Raw genomic sequence first — 14,376 nt, forward strand, 5'->3', positions numbered from 1 at the left:
GTTATGTTTTGGATTTAGCATGAGAATAATGTTGATAACACACCAATGTTTTCAGTTGCTGCTAAGTAGTGTTTATATTAAGTCAAGGATTTTTCAGCTTCTCATGCCCAGCCAGCAAGAAGGCTGGAGGGGCACAAGAAGCTGGGAGGGGACACAGCCAGGACAGCTGACCCAAACTGGCCAAAGGAACATTCCATACCATATGACGTCATGCCCAGTATATAAACTGGGAGGAGTTGGCCGGGAGGGGCGGATTGCTGCTTGGGAACTAACTGGGCATCGGTCGGTGAGTGGTGAGCAATTGCATTGTGCATCACTTGTTTTGTATATTCTAATTCTTTGAGTATTATTATTGTCATTTTATTATTATTATCATCATTATCATTATTTTCCTTCCTTTCTGTCCTATTAAACTGTCTTTATCTCAACCCACAAGTTTGGGGGGGTTTTTTATTCTCTCCCCCATCCCACTGAGTGGGGGGAACGAGCAAGCGGCTGCGTGGTGCTTAGTTGCTGCCTGGGGTTAAACCATGACAGCAGATGTTACTAAAAGTTCACAGTACTTGCCTCTGACAAATATTCAGACCGTACTACTGTCAGTGTGAATTATTTCCCATGATAACTAAAACCACATCTCCACTGAATTCTATGGCAGTGACAGAATGTTGCTCTTGCTTAAAATACACTTGAGCACTCCAACAGAGCAGCATAAATATGCATGCATGATCACAACGATTAGTCACTTTCAACTCATCACAACATACACGCAGAAGGGCATAATTCATGTTTCATAAACAGTTGGTATTTTGATGTTTGGTATTTTGCAGTTGGTACTGCAGTTGGTATACTGCAGTTGCAGTTTGGTATTTTGATGTTTTCTATGGAGAATATAGTATGTATTTCAAAATGTGGAAAGCATGGAGGTATTTTGGGTATTTTAAATGGAAAAACATACACAAATCAATTTACCCATCAATTTACCTTACATTATTACTTCATAGGTTAAAAGGTATTAGGGTTTTTTTTTCCCCCTGAGACACAAGAATGACATGTGCACAGAAAGGCATGTCTGATTCTACTAACAAATGATGAAGAACTGTACCCTTATGAATGAAGGGGACTGAGAAACACAGTGAAGAGCTGGCATTTTATGACTCCCACCAAAGATGGAGAACTCATGAACTTGAGAGGACAGTAACTGGAAATAAAAGGACAAGCAAGAGCTTAAGCCTCAACAAAAACTTGCCTGTCAGAGAAACAAAAGGAAAACTTGATCATCGCCCCTTTGGAGGGTGTTGCTTTACCATTTCACACTAAGGACTCTTCATTTGAAAAAGTCATCTTTCACCAGCAAGCTTAAAATACCTGGGTTGCTAAGTCAGGCAGCTAACCCAGAGTCATGAACACCAGAGTTTGGGCCTTGTTACAGAAAAATGGGGAAAGAAAAAAAAAAACCAAGTTAGGGCCAGGGCCTGCTGTTAAAAAGCCACACTTGGAGAAACAGTATAAAAGCCAGAGTTGTCATACATCCATAAAATCATTATTAATGGAATAGCCTTAACAAAATACCGACTAGAATAGTCATGCAGAATCTCCAACCTTAATAAAGCCCAACAGTCATTCTGCAATTCACATGAAATAATGGAGCAGATGCTTTGCACTTTGTAACTTCCAATTAGATAAAATTAAACACTTACCAATTAAGTACAGGTTGAGGATAGGCAAATCACAATCACAGAATGGTTGAGGTTAGAAAGGACCTCTAGAGGTCATCTGGTCCAACCCCCCTGCTCAAGCAGGGCCACCTAGCCAGTTGCCCATGACTGTGTCCAGATGGCTTTTGGATATCTCCAAAGATGGAGACTCCACAGCCTCCCCGGGCAACCTGTGCCAGGGGTCAGTGATCCTCACAGTAAAAGAAGTGTTTCCTGATGTTCAGATGGAACCTCCTGTGTTCCAGTTGTGCCCATTGCTTCTGGTCCTGTCACTGGGCACCACTGAAAAGAGCCTGGCTCTGCCCTCTTTGCACCCTCCCTTCAGGTATTTATGCACACTGGGAAGTTCCTCCCTGAGCCTTCTCTGCTCCAGGCTGAACAGTCCCAGCTCTCTCAGCCTTTCCTCATAGGAGAGACGCTCCAGTCCCTTCATCATCTTCATGGCCCTTCGTTGGACTCTCTTCAGTATGTCCATCTCTCTTGTACTGGGGAACACAGATATGGACATAGGACTCCAGGTGTGGCCTCACCAGTGCTGAGTAGAAGGGAAGGATCACCTCCCTCAACCTGCTGGCAACGCTTTGCCTGATGTAGCCCAGGATACCATGTGCCTTCTTTGCCGCAAGGGCACACTGCTGGCTCACATTCATCTTGGTGCCACCACCCCTAGGTCCTTTTCTGCCAAGCTGCTTTCCAGCTGGGTGGTCCCCAGCATGTAATGGGACATAGGGTTGTTCCTCCCTCTAGATGGCAGCATGACCCTCTGGCTATCTGCCACTCTTCACAATTTGGTGCAGTCTGCGAACATGCTGAGGGCACGCTCTGCCCCATCATCCAAATTATTAATGATGATGTTAAACAGAACTGGACCCAGTATTGACCCCTGGGGTACACCACTAGTTACTGGCCTCCAACTAGACTTCATGCCACTGATAACCACTTGCTGGGCCTGGCTGTTCAGCCAGTTTTCAATCCACCTCGCTGTCTGCTTATCCGGCCCATATATCAACAGCTTGTCTATGAGGATCTTACAGGAGAGAGCTTCAAAGGCCTTCCTGAAGTCTAAGTAGACAATATCCACTGCTCTTGTCTACCAGGCCAGTCATTTCATTGTAGAAGTTTATCAAGTTGGTCAAGCATGACTTCCCCTTGGCGAATCCATGCTGACTACTCCTGATGGTTTTCTTGTCCTTTATGTGCCTGGGTATGGCTTCCAGGATCAGCTGCTCCACCACCTTCCAAGGTATCGAGGTGAGGCTGACCGGCCTATAGTTCCCTGGGTTGTACTTCTTGCCCTTCCTGAAGACAGCAGTGACATTTGCTTTCCTCCAGTCTTCAGGCGCTTCTCCCAGTCGCCATGATCGATCAAATATTATCAAGAGTGGCCTCACAATGACATCAGCGAGCTCCCTCAGCACTCATGGGTGCATCCCATGGACCTGTGTATGTCCAGTTTGCTTAAGTATTCCCTGACCTCTTAAGTAATCCTCTTCCACCGAGGGTACATCTTCCTTACTCCAGCCTTTCGCCCTAGTCTCTTGGACCTGGGATTCCTGAATCCCAGTCTTGCTAGAAAAGACTGACGCAAAGAAGGCATTCAGTAGCTCAGCCTTTTACATGTCCTGCGTAACCAAGTCCCCCATCTCATTGAGCAACGGGCCCACGTTTTCCCTCATCTTCCTTTTGTTACCTATGTACTTATAGAAGCCCTTCTTGTCATCTTTGATATCCCTAAATCATGGCTGATATATTAGTTGGGGGATGAAAAAAGACCACCCAGTCAGACATTAAAACATGTGCAAACAATAATTCAATCAAAAATTCAATACTAAACAAATCTTGCTATAAACAATAATCTCCAAGATGCTGGAGACGTCGTTCTTCCTTCTTCTATACTTTGTGACTCAGGGTGACTAACGCTCAAATATGGGTGGGAAAACGTCTGTGGTGCAACTAAGCTCTTCTCATAGCTCTCAAACCTGACTCTAGCTAGATCCGACCCTCATAAAAGGTACCAAGAAACTTTCATAGGAACATAAAGTGCAACTCTTCTTGTGAAATAAATTCTCACTGAAGCATAACCAAACCTAGTTTAGAAAGTTAGAGCTGACTAGAAGGGCACAGCACTTGAGGCCACAAGGTTAAAAATACCATGGTACCCATTTCAAAACCCATGAAAAAATATTAAACAGAAAAAACCATAGCTATTCAAATATGACATCAGCCAGAATTCCAAAATCAATGAAAAATGAGAAAGGTCTCCATCTATATGTAGACATACTCGTATCTAGACAGACATTGCAAACACACTTCTAAATATATGCAGGATCATATTGAGGCACATAAACACTGCATGATCTGCGTTCCCCAACATCATATCTGTACCAATAACTGTCCCTGTGCTCTGCAGCTTGTCTGCCAACTCAAGTTCTGTAGCCTGCTACGCTTTTTGAAACACATGCCAAACCCTACTTACTTGCCTCAAGTTCCCTAGCACTGTCCAGAATAGGCTACCCATAGGAACCGATCAGAAATGCAGTGCTGTATGACTCCTCCATCAGCAGGGGGGTTCAGTTCCAATCCTTGAGCCTCTTGGCATGAACATGAAGCCCTAACTTGTCCCTCTCCATCCAGGAAAACTAAAACAGTAAGCAAGCTTCCAGCATGGACAAGACTTCTTCCGAAGCAAACTAGGAAGATCAGAGCCCCATTCATTTTCATTCAGGGTTTTCCCAACAGAAATACGCATGCACTGGAGTCTGACATGCTGTGCAAGCACAGAGCAAGGGAGCAACATACGTACAAGCTGGTTCCCCACATAAGGACTGCAGGGTCAATCCACCCATTTGCCTAGCAGCCTGACTGAAGCCACTAGCATTACCAAGCTCAGAGATACCCAGAAACTCTAGACTAAATGTTGTTCTTTTTCATCTAAGCAAAATTCCTAGGTAGACGAAGACAATATCAGCAGGAAGACTGATTACTGGTAGCCCTGATCTAGATATTAGTGAAGGAAAGTAACCTTATTAACAAAATTTGATATGCAATTGGAGTTGATAAGAACTCATTATTTTCCAAACACTTATTTTTCCCGGATATGTTTTTAGATAAAAATTGTCATTATGATAACTATGCTAAAGCCTAGATTCACATGATTATTTTTCTGTTAAATATAACTTTTTTTGATAAGTAATCAGTGAGAACATGCTGCCTAAATTTTATTTTTCATGTGTTTGTATTTAAAACAATTCACCCTGTCTGGAAAATCTGCAGGACAGCTCCAGAGAGATACTTTCATTTGATGCAAGGAAAATTAATTTTTCATTTACACAAACTAACTTTCTGACTCTACCTGTTTCACAGTGCCCAGTAAGGACAGGTTTCCTATCATGCAGGATCTTCCAGAAGCCCCTGCAACCTCCTCCAGCTCACGTACAAATTCCACAGACAGCAGAACAGGTTCAGCAGCAAAAACGATTCACTTCAACCTAACTTTAAAAACCCTCATAAGTTCAAGCAGGAAATGAAGCATGAAAGAGTTCCTTGGGACTGCATTTATCAGCTCTGTACTATGCAGACTATTATTTAGTATTTTATCTAGGCCAAAATCAAAAGCAGCAATGGGTTAGCTCTGGGAGTATCACGAAGAAGTATAGCAATGTTCTTCATTAAACCCTCTAAGAAAGAATAAAGTAGAAAGATCACTGTACAGCATCAGCTTTTCTGTGCAAGAAAGTTGAAGTCCTCAAGTTTTACAAGAGTCTAAACCAGCTCCTTTCACAGGCATTTCCTTCTTTTCAGCAGATCAGTTTTTTAGTAGGGCATTAAGCTAATAGTTTTTAACACCTCTTTTATACAACACTTTTATAATCCTATTACCTCTTCCTATTAAAAAAACAACTGCACTGAGAAATGGTGAAGTCATGGGCTATTTAAAAAAACCCAAAGAAAACAACAAACAAAAGAAACCCAGTCCTCAGACAAACCTTTCCACTTCTCAGGATTTCAAGCCAAATGAAGCAAGCACATTAAACCACTCACTGCTGCTGCCACATCCCTCCTTCCTGTAGAGCAGTCACTCCAAAAAATACGGAGCGCCCTACGCAAGCAGCAGACACTTTTTATCCAGGAAACCCCACACCATAAAGAGACCTCTGTTACCTCTCACATGCTGCAGGAAAGAGTCAGCTCAAAACTCGCAGGATGACAAAAAAAAAAAAAAGCCAACACATCCCACTTTTCCCCAGCCCTAAAAGGCTCCCTAGGGCCGTCCCACATGCCCCTCCCTCGGCTCATGTTCCAGCCCGGGATGGCAGACAGCCTCTCTCCTTTCCTCCTAGCACAGCAGAACCAGCACAGGGGCACTCAGGCATATCTTGGCAGAGCACTGTGCCAGAAGCAATACTGCATACAAATAATTACTACAACAAACCATCCGATTAGAAACAAAGGCTCAAGCCTTTGCTCCTAAAAGCAAACCACAATTTCTATTGAAGCCCTTTTGGTATCTGCTCCATTTAGATATTTTTAACGTTAGAGATGCCATTCTTCTTATGTAGATCAAGCTGCCCACCCTCTCGTCCATACCGGCGGAGAAGCCCAGGCGCTCCCACTGCACTCCTCTGCATTATCACCCAGGCTTACCTGCTGATGACAGTGCCACCGCAGACAGAAGCATGTACTTTATGCAAGGGTGTTTCAACCAGCCTGGCTTACTGACCAGTCTTCTCACAAAAGCTAACTTCTTATTACAAGGCTGTCCCTCACCGGTGCTTTTTCCACCACTCTGCCCCATAACACTCCTCTAGCAACCTCGCAGAATCAGCGGGATGGAAACAATGGAGGTGTCTCTTTGCCATCTTGCCCATCCGGGGCTCTCCCAGGCTACTAGGGCAGCGCATCGCAGCGTTAGCTGTGCTGGCTGAGCTCTGGTCTGGCACACAGCTGCCAGGAAGAGTTTTGCTGCCAACCTACCTAAGCCTTCTCCCTAGCTGCTATATAATAAACTGACAAACACACAGTTGCACCTACATTAGAGGAATTTATGAGTGCACCTATGTCAGGTAAGGGGTGGGATTTTCTCATGCTTCCAGTCAACCTACAGATAATGACAAAACATACAGAAATGATGAGACCTGAGTACACACAGAGTGCACGGCTAAAATGGATTGTATTAGAGGTGAGGAGAGAAAGGACAGGTACAGGCTCATGACAAGTGTTAATCTCCTGTAATTCAGACCTGTTTGAACTCTTTGTGCAATACGTACATTCCGAGCAGGTAGCTATTTCAAAGCTTCCCCAGTAAGCCTCCTCTATGCCACAAAGGTCTTATTTATTGTCAGGACTGCACAAGAGTTTTGGGGAAAATCTTCCTTGTTTCAGACACTTAGTAGTGTGGAAAAAGCCTTCAGGACTACTGTATGTTTCAATCAGTCAGCCACATAAAGTCAGACCAGCCTGGATCCTGTCACTGTCTCAGCTTTCTCTCCGCTCCAGTCCCCAAACTATACTTCTCTGCACCAGCATCGGCTTTCATGCAAACATGGGGTTAGACAGATCAGGAGGCAAGCAGCGTTTCTAGCAACCTTCTGTGATCCTCTGTCTACCCACCCCACTGAAGAATGTCAGAAGACCTGGTACAACTACCAGCAGAAAAACAGTAGCTCAGCTTTCAATGGAATAGGAACGGTTATTTTAGGAGGATGATAATAAACATCTCCAGGTGATAACTGGCAACATTCTACAAACTGCCTCGAACCAGACAATTTTAAAGAGGAAACGTATAAGTTAAAAAGAAATAGACCAAGGTGCATTTGTGGGGCCTGATCAGAATAACAGCCACTGCCAGCTAAAACATTCCAGTTGTGTTCAGAATACAAACAGATGTGCTGGCTCCACACTCTTTTCTTGCTATTTATTACTTGATAACTGCTTGATACTCAGTGTAAAAGAACAAAAGTACTGGCAGCTCCAACTCCCTGAATTACAGATACAGAATACATAACACACCAGGAAATAACCTAGATATTTAGCTTACATAACTATTGTCTCCATGCGTGTGGGCATCACGAAGAAGCGACTGCAACAGATGTAAACGAGGAAAGGATTTACTGTATTTGCCTGCCAAGCCATTTCATACAAAAGGAACATCATCGTAGAAAAGCACTGAAGGACGACTCTCCATACAACTTTAACACGCAGGATGGAGAAGAAAATAGGAGCGTTTCAGTATCTCACCTATCCCTAACAGCAATGCCATCGTTCTTCCACCCAATGTTACCCTAAACGAGGAGCGCTATTCCTGTGTTCCAACCTGCTTTGGTTTATGACCAAAGAGCTGAACAACTTGCTCCACAGTGAATGCACTGGACAGAAGTAGTTGTCCCTGAGCGCTGGTATGTGTGAAGGCCACTGTCCTTTGAATGCATGTCACTGATTTTCTGGCTGCCAGACACCCACCCAGACACTCCCTCATTCCCCTCTCCCCAACAGGACAGGGGAGACAATAAGATGAAAAAGCTCATGGGTCGAGATAAAGACAGGGAGATCACTTATCAGTTACTGTCACAGGCAAGACAGACTTGACTTGGGGAAAATTAATTTATTGCCAATTAAAAATAGAGTAGGATGGTGACAGACAAAAAGTACAACACTTCCCCTCCACTCCCTTCTTCCCAGGCTCAACTTCACTCCTTCATTCCCACCTCCTCTACTCCCCACCCCATAACAGCGCAGGGGGATGGGGAATGGAGATCAGTCCATAACAGCTCCTCTCTCCCACTCCTTCCTCCTCACGTTTTTTCCTGTGCTTCAGTGTGGGTCCTTCCCATGGGGTACAGTCCTTCACGAACTGCTCCAGCATGGGTCCCTTCCATGGGCCACAGTTCCTGCCCAAAAATCTGCTCCTGCGTGGGCTCCTCTCCACAGGCTGCAGTCCCTGCCAGGAACCTGCTCCGGCATGGGCTCTCCACAAGCTGCAGCTTCCTCCAGGGCATGTCCACCTGCTGTGGCATAGGGTTCTCCATGGGCTGCAAAGTGGATATCTGCTCCAGTGTGGCCCTCTCCACAGGCTGCAGGGTGGATATCTGCCCCACACCAGGAGTGCCTCCTCCTTCTCTGGACCTTGGTATTCACAGAGCTGTTTCTCACTTTTTTTTTTGTTTTTTTTTTTTTTTTTCCCCTCTCTCTCTCTCCTCACTCGTCTCAGAGCTGCTGCGTAGCATTTTGCCCTTTCTTAAATACATTTTCGCCGATGCACCACCAGCTTGGCTGGTGGGCTCAGCCTTGGCCAGCAGTGGGTCCGTTTTAGGGCTAGCTGGAACTGGCTGTGTTCAGCACAGGTGCAGCGCCTGGCCTCTTTTCACAGAGGCCAGCCCTGCACCAACACCACTGCCAACACCTTGCCACCTACACCTGATAAAGCATTTCATTAGCTGAAGTGAAATACCAGCTTAAAAGTGGTTTAAAAGATCCAGTGCATTGCTTGAGATGTAGGGCTTCTTAATGATTACTCATACCTATTTACTCAGAATAGGTGTCATTTTCTGACTACCAGTACACCCAGGTGACAGACTCCTCTCCACCTTGTACCTCCAGCCACACCACACACCTGTGAGCTATACCTGTGAGCGTCGTTCTCCTCCACTAATGTCCAGAATAATAACCACTCACTTCTACCACCTCAGATTAACCGACTGACGCTTTTTGACTGTCCATCTAGACAGTCATGGCTACATGGCATAACTATCCTGCCATAGCTATGCAAATCTACCTTCAGGTAGACAATCTTGAGGCAACAATTTCACCAACGCAGAACAAATTTCAGTTGACATTTTTACTTAATACAGGGCCCTAGAGGAATCTTGGCTTTAGCATTACTCTTGTTCCAGTGCTCTACATCTATCTCAAATATTAGATAGTGGACATACAGCTACTTTTAACATTTCCAGACAATCTGGTGAGCAAGCACCAGACATTTTTATAGTGTCACGTTTCACTTATAAAACAGAGGTCCAACTCTTGGAAAATACTTAGCGCCTAAAACATCACATTGAGATTTCTGAGATTACCAAAAGAAAAGCTTATGCTTTCTTCACTAAGCAAGTACAGAGCCTTTGCTGCAAATGACTCAACATCATTATCAAGCACAGGCCAACTGAGCGGGTCCTACTCCAATACTCCAGTACAGTTTTCACTTTCCTAAGATGTAATGAACTCTGATTTTATGCTAGGAAATGCAATCTAACATCTCCAGGCCAAGAAACACATTTATGAACAGTCTCTCTTGTTACACAACTACAGCTGAGCCACCGACCTCACTATCAAAGACACAGCACTGTCAGACTAAGTGCAGTCAAAAAGACGGAGCAAGGCATACAGCAAACAGTACTGGCACAGCCTGTAACTACCTAACTGCTTACCACAGAAGTATCTTTTAAAAAAAAAAAAAAACACAGCACAATTTAAAAACATCTTCCCCCAAGGTCAGTGGAATATCCTGAAAAAGCACATGGTAAAACAGATTTCTGTGAACACAGGAGTCTCATGTATAATAGAAAGCTAAGGTCATGATTCAACTCAGCAATACCCTATCTTTTTCTGGCAGCTGCTGCCTTGATGGAGTGGATGCCAGATGTCAGAGAACTTGCCACTTTACAAAAAAAACAAAACAAAAAACCCAAAACCAACAAACCAACCCTCAACACATTTCTGGCCAAATTCCTCACTCACCTCTCTCCTGCACAAAAAAATAACATCTGAGAAAAATACTATATTAAAACAGTGCACATTCTTACTTTAGCTTTAAGTACTTCACAATTAATTTTTTAAACCAAAGCGTCAACCACAGATAGCTAAAGCAATACAGGACAGAAGTTCAGGTAAGTAGCCACAGGTCTATACTCTTAACACATTTATAATTTTCAGTTTACAAGTATCTATGAAGAAAGTTGTAAAAAATTGAAAACTAAAAGTTGTACATGTATTATGAATGCATAACTAAGAACAGAATCCCATTATTTGTTTCTCATGGAGGTACTTCAGCATGAGAACTGTACCAAGGACATTCCAGTTCAAGCTTCCTTAGGCATGAACAGATTTTACTATTTTTTTTTATTTTTGCTGTCTTATCTCAGTAAGGATTACAAATTGTCAGTGCCTACTGCAAAGACAGCTATCAAGACACTGTTTAGATGGCGTGATTTTGTTAAGCTATTATATGTACAGGACCTTTTCCATGTTATAACACAATTTACATCTATGCAGATTTTCAACATCTGCAGATGGATTTTTATGCAGGAGAAAAGTTTCAAAAACACAATTTAAGAAATCTAACTCACATCCTCTGGAAGTGTTATGGCCTAGAACAGTGTTTGACAGAATTCAAAACTGTTCCAACATTCTAGTTCAACCTAGCAACAAGCAATTTTAATCAAATGCTTGTGGAAATAATTCTAAAAACATACCTCTGAGAATCAGGATACTATTAAATCTTTTGGACAAGCAGCTCAGTAAAATTTCAGGCAGTGGGAGAGTGTATCACTCTTCCTCACACACAGTTACTAATCTCTTTTCCCCATCTCACTGGATCTTGCTGGAGAGTCTGGAGAACTAAAGGTGAGATGTAATGTGGACTCCTCCTCTCCTACTCCCACAGGGTTAAAGAGCTCCTGTCCCTCTACAACCCTCCTCCTCCTCCTCACCCAAGCAGCATCGGGGCTCTAGCTATTTCCAGGAACAAGAGAGAAGGTTGAGGGGGATGATACTTAACTCAGAAGCAGAGCAGGGGAAAGTGGTTCCTTTCCAACCCTTCACTTTCATTACTGTGCAGGTATTACCCCTCCCCATCTCACTGATGAATAAAATTAGCTGCAAGAGTTCAGAAGTCAACTACGGGACTGAAGACTGAGGGGGACACAAGATTAGTGCTGCAGATGCCCCAGCAACATTAGATCCAAAAATCTTGCTATTATTTATAACTGCATACATTTAGAATCATCATGATACCAGTTTAAAAGGATTATCTGAATTATAATGCATGATAACTTTATCCCACAATTCACTGCCTGACAAATAAATATTACCCAGTTGTTGCTCTCAGCAGCAGCACTGCATATATGCTAAAAAAAATATTTAAGGACACCAAGATGACACGATCATAGCTATAAGGCATGTTACTTGTAGGTATGCCAAAACACTTCCAACAGAAAAAAAAAAAAGCAGAGACACAATACTTATAAAACCCCCTACATATGTTAAAAACTATAAAGAAAAAAGTGATGGAAGCTCTCTCCCATCGTTTTACAATATTTTCAAGGTCCCATTTATACACAGCACAAAAAACACAGCCTCGGAAGCAAAAAACGGCTAGCCCAGTTGCACACCTGCTGGGTGTCTTTTGCACTATGTATTTGCCTAAACAAGCAGGTTTTTAACTGAACTCTTGCATCAAAGCAGTCAGTCATTCGACCAGGCTTCAGACTCTCCAGGCATACCACCTTCAAACTAGCAAAACCCAAGTTCACCAAACTCATTCATGCAACTTAGATTTAGGATTGTATAATAAAAAAATAGAAATCAAGCACTCCTCAACTTCTGTTTTTTCCTATATATTATTTAAAAGAGAAGAATGCGGCAACTCAAATCAGAGACAAAAAGAAAAACCCAAGCCTTCCAAAGTTGAAGTAACAAATTTCTTACTTCTAATGGAAAAGTATTTGTGAAAATGAAATACAGCTGTTACAAAAATGACAAGGAAATACCTACATAAATCAAAAACAAAATCAAAAGTTAAAGTGTTTATCAAGGAAACTCATTTACAGTAACAGTATCTTGGATGAAACATGATATACTTCACAGTGTTAAAGAAAGGTTCACAAAACATTATCTAAGTTGAACAGTGACAGAGAATAATACAAAACCCCAAAGCCATCCTTTTCAGTATTCTAAACTTAATGAGAGTATTTGTAATTAACAGAAGACTTACAGAATCATCACTGAGTTGCAGAGAAAAAAAAAATCTTCAGAGAAAGAGCATCTCACATAACTACCAAGCTTACTGATAAAAAGTGTAAATATTTAAAGAATGTGAACAGATCCTAAAGTTTGTTTCTTTGGGTTTTTTTTTTTAATGTTAGCCATCTCAAACAACGTCCAACTTTCACCTTCCTTCTCTCTAATCCTCTCTGTTGAAAACTGAGCTCTTCTAAACTGACTCAGCTGTTCCATCGGAACTTCCTTAGGTGTTAAGTGAAAGGGTGGAAAGAATGTTAAACCCACAAGAAATCTTCCTTGTTAACTCTTTGAGACAAGCAGGTATTAGCAAGAAATTGAATATATGTATTCTCCTTTTTGACTATTACTACCACAGTGCTGTGAAAATCTTAAGTCTGCAAGGTTTCTAATCATATCAGAGCCGTACTTTAAAAGTATTTGTATTGTGACTCAGAAAGCAAACCTTCTCAAATACTCTCACTAGTAGCCCCATTTCTGCTTCCCCTCAAGACTTGCAAACACATTTCCATCATCACCTGGGGCGTTTTTGTCAAATGAGGGCTCCCATGAACCTGTGCAAGTCTTCTCTCAAGCCCTCTGATCACTGTTCTGGCTCCTCCAAAACAGTATCTAGAGCAATGAGTGAAGAAGTTTATGTCTCATCAGCGAGAAAATTTTAGCAAACAGCATCATCACTTGCCTCTGCTTCAGTTTCTCCATGTGTGAAATAGAGAAAATAATACCAAGTACTGAATTTACTTTACCACAAAAACATTCAAAAGCTTTAGTTAAAATGAAAACACCAGTGCACTACATCCATCCTCCTGACTTACTATCTCTGAGCCCAATACAGTAAGTACTTCCACCTGGTATATAATTTTTAGATATGTAACTGTTCCCAATTGTATCAGTAACACTACACTACAATGAAATTATGTACCGGCAGACTTATTTGCAGGATCACATCCCCAAGTCCTGCCTTCGATGTTCACGAGAGATCACTGCACAGGGATTCCCTGCGTACACAGGGGACTGCCTAGAAGCGATGAGCTGCAGAAGGCGAGCCAAAGTTTCCTCCACGTACCAGATGCTCAAAGTAGGAGGCACAATTAAGCAAACCCCCTTCGCTCTTTCGCTGAGGATTTAAAACTGAAACACCGTCCGGAAATTAGTTATCCCCACCTTTTCACCCCCCCTCCACAATTATAACCCAGACCCAACACCCCGCTCACCTCCCGTACTCCCACTCTCGCCGCCGCGCCTCTCCCCGCCCGTCCGCCCGCCCCCCGCCGCAGCTGGGGGCAGGCCCGCCCTCACGGCAGGCAGCTCCCCACCGCGCTCCCCCGCTTTTTAGCCGAAACCCGTACTTACGAGGCCCACGCCGGAGGGCGCCCACGGGCCGGACGCCTCTCAAGCCCCCGGGGCCACCGGGACTCCCCGCCCGCTCCCGGCGCGGTCGCGCGCCCCCGGCCAACCACCGCCCCAGCGCGCAGGCGCCCTGCCGCGCGCGCCCCCTCCCCTCACCGCCCAGCGCCGCGTGCCGGGGGCGGGGCGGGGCGCGCGCGCCCAACGGCTGCTGGGGGGCCGCGCCGCCGGCGGCGGATGGCGGGGGGGGGGGGGGGGGAGGGCGAGGGGCGGAATGGAGGTGGGGTGGCGTGGGGGCGGTGGG

At 43.9% G+C, this 14,376-nt stretch overlaps 1 protein-coding gene across 4 annotated transcripts in view; it reads right to left on the reverse strand.

Moving 5' to 3' along the window:
• Window positions 1–14,136, reverse strand: part of B4GALT4 (beta-1,4-galactosyltransferase 4) — a 37,052-nt gene extending 22,916 nt beyond the window's left edge. The window contains exon 1 of one of the 4 annotated variants that reach the window (XM_050896789.1): window positions 14,079–14,136. The gene's annotated coding sequence lies outside the window, so the exon portion shown is untranslated. Of the gene's footprint in view, window positions 1–12,699; window positions 12,731–13,647; window positions 13,769–13,939; window positions 13,983–14,078 lie in introns of those variants that run through there. The other 3 variants (XM_050896797.1, XM_050896781.1, XM_050896806.1) reach the window with 3 other exon arrangements.
• Between the last annotated feature and the right edge of the window lie 240 nt (window positions 14,137–14,376).

This window comes from Gymnogyps californianus, chromosome 1 (genome assembly GCF_018139145.2).
Source record: "Gymnogyps californianus isolate 813 chromosome 1, ASM1813914v2, whole genome shotgun sequence".
NCBI classification, from domain to species: domain Eukaryota; kingdom Metazoa; phylum Chordata; class Aves; order Accipitriformes; family Cathartidae; genus Gymnogyps; species Gymnogyps californianus.